The following is a 3,051-nucleotide window of genomic DNA, read 5'->3' as shown; positions in this document are numbered from 1 at the left end:
GGCAGCCTTAGGAAGGCTGAGAACCCCTAGGAAGGGACATTTTAGCTCCAGGGTGACCCCTGTGTGTGGCCCAGGCAGCCTATCTCTATACCTCCTCTTTCCACTTATTCTCTCTAAACAGACCTGTTTTCCTCCTGGGTTTCAAAGACCGTGGTCTTTGGGTCCCTCTTTTAATTTTAAAAGAAAATTAAATTAAATAACCTGTCTTCTACACCTCCTCTCCGTATGTTGCACAGGGATTCAAACTATGCTGGAAGACAGCCATAGGTTTTGGTTTTAGGGTTTTGGGTTCTTGTTTTTGTTTTTTTAATTTTTACCAAAGCATAATTTCCATACAGAAACTAAGCATTTAGATTTCCAGCCCATTGCCTTTTTTCCAGCCTGAACAACAGACGCAAGCCATGCCGGATAAAAACAGCATTCCTAACACCTCTGAGGAGACAGCACATTTAACAATTACTCTCTAAAATACCTCATAAAATTTTAACTGAGTCCAGCAGTTCTTCAGATCTACCGAGAAGAAAGACAGACTCTTACATAGCTAGTCCAGAGTCTTGAGAGCTCAAGGGAATAAAGCAATTCCAACCTTCAGGACACAGTGTGCGGCATGGCTCTCAGTGTTTACATTACTTTAAACTGGTTTTTGATGATGTTCATTAATTTGAAAGAACACATTATAAAAAAATAACTGTGTAGATGTAAGATTAGCATGAATCCCCCTAGATTAGCCAGGAGGGTCTCCTGGTTTCTCCTGGAGGAAAATAGACTTGTGTCGGGATAATATCTCAAAGCATCAGGCTGAGGTCTCCCTGTGAGCTTCCTGAAGTTCTTCTCTGAAAGTCTACTTCAAGGACATTGGTGTCCTGGAGTGACAGAAACTAAGAATCCTGAAAAACCAAGTAAGATTCTTTTCTGTAAACAGGGCTTGAAAAACGAGCAACTAAATCCAGGAAGACAGCAAGGGTTGGGACAAGAAGAGGGATAATTTGAAGGAGAGGGACACAAATAGAAGGGAAAAGAAGGGGAGCCACAAACTCCTATAAAGATTCTCTCCCATGCTCGCTTTGGCAGCACATATACTAAAATTGAAACGATACAGAGATTAGCATGGTCCCTACACAAGGATGACATGCAAGTTTGTGACACGTTCCATATTTAAAAAAAAAAAGTCTCTCCCTACAACAGGCCCCTCACCACACATGTATGCATACTCGCAACAAACACACACACACACAGAGAGAGAGAGAGAGGAGAGAGAAAGAGAGAGAGAGAGAGAGAGAGAGAGAGAGAGAGAGAGAGCGCTACCCTGGCACTACTCAGACTCTTGTCTCTCCAGAGCACACTATGCATTGACTTTCCATACTGAGGATAGGGAAATCAAACCCATTGCAAAGAGCTGTCCTGAAAGCAAACACAGAACTCTTTAGTGAGAGGAAGGAGACAAGGGAAGAGTGGTCAAAGAGGAATGAGGTCTGCTGTGAGCAAAGTCTAAGTATACGCATGTGTAAACATGTCATAATGAAACTGGCTGGTTTGTATACTAATCAAAAATTATTATATTTTTAAAGATGCATTTATTTCATGTACTTTGCTTGCATATGTATATGTGAACCACCTGTGTTCTCGGTGCCCAGGGAAATCAGAAGAGGGATTCAGGATCAGTCATTGATTGGGACTATGTATGGTGACAGAAGGTAAATGCAAGTATAAACACAGAGAAGAGGGTGTTTTCTGGCATCTAAAGCTGGTTTTTCCTATCTGTTCCTCCCTTTCTGGGGCACAAAGTTGAAATGTATCACAGTAAAAGAGAAAGTAGATTTAGGTCAAGGAAGGGGATGATCGTGACCCAAAACACAAATCCGTTACTGACTTCACATGGGTCTTGCATGCTGAGTAAATAGAGTTTGTTTTGTTGATGTTGTTGTTGAAAAAGGGTCCCGTGAAGCCTAGGCTGGCCTCAGACTCGCTGTGTAATCAAAACTGATTTTGAATTCCGGATCCTCCTGCTGCCTCCATTCACACTGTGATTACAGTGATTACAGGTATGCACCACCATGCCCGGCTTAAGAGTCAGTCTCTCTCTCTCCTCTCCTCTCTCTCTCTCTCTCTCTCTCTCTCTCTCTCTCTCTCTCTCTCTCTCTCTCTCTCTCTTCTCTCTCTCTCTCTCTCTCTCTCTCCTCTCTCTCTCTCTCTCTCATCTAGTTTCTATTTTAGACAAAACCCATGCCATTTTCCCCCTGAGAACCTTTAATTAGGCAGCTGTGTGGTAGTCAAGACCTGTCAGCTGGCTTGTCTTTTCTGTGACATTACGATCAGTGACATTCTTCAACGTAAGGTAGATTTCTATTTTTAAAAAGAGGGACAGAAAAATGCCAAAGGTAGAGACCGCAGAAGTGGGGTGCATGTCTGCAGACCTCTTTCCAGCAGGTGGTATGACCACTCAAGGGAGTTCCACCTGAACTCACTGCCATCCCCCCCCCCCCCCAGGCCCTGGCATTCTGAGATGGCAAAGGCTAATAACATCCACCTTCCAGGGACTAAAAGACTTCTGCTCTCAGAAAGTTATCAAGTGTAGCCAACATCAGCAGCTAAAACCCCAAGCCATTTGGTGTCCATTGCCTTAATAGGCTTATTGACCAGACCTTTATCTGCAATAAACTATAGAAAATTCTAGGCTCTTAAGATAATAGTAACGCTAATCGTCTGATGATGACCATAGCAAATCTAAATGGCATCCTAAACTTGTAAGCCTTCCTGGGGATGAGGAGTCCAAGCCTCGTGGGAAGAAGTAGTTTTCTAGAGGAGGCTGAATCCTAAGTCTGCATCACCCACTCTAGATGGAGGAACTCACTCTTAGGTGACCAGGCAGCTGAGCATGTTATCTATGTAATGTTAGATAAAAGCGCAAGATGCACGGTGCTAGAAAAGCAAATAAACAGACTGAAAAGAAAATGATGTGTATTTTTAAACCTGGCCTATGACAGACTGACAGGTCAAAGAGGACGGTACGTATGTTGAGCGGCCAGCACACACAGGGTAGCTCAGTTAACA

At 43.2% G+C, this 3,051-nt stretch overlaps 1 non-coding gene across 1 annotated transcript; it reads left to right on the top strand.

Annotated features, from left to right (window-relative positions):
* Positions 1-1,055: 1,055 nt before the first annotated feature.
* LOC119813779 lies at positions 1,056-1,159 on the top strand. Its single transcript, XR_005285239.1, has one exon. It is a non-coding gene; the product is annotated as a U6 spliceosomal RNA (small nuclear RNA).
* Positions 1,160-3,051: the final 1,892 nt, after the last annotated feature.

This window comes from Arvicola amphibius, chromosome 4 (assembly GCF_903992535.2).
Source record: "Arvicola amphibius chromosome 4, mArvAmp1.2, whole genome shotgun sequence".
Lineage (NCBI taxonomy): Eukaryota > Metazoa > Chordata > Mammalia > Rodentia > Cricetidae > Arvicola > Arvicola amphibius.
This window is presented reverse-complemented; position numbering and strand designations above follow the sequence as displayed.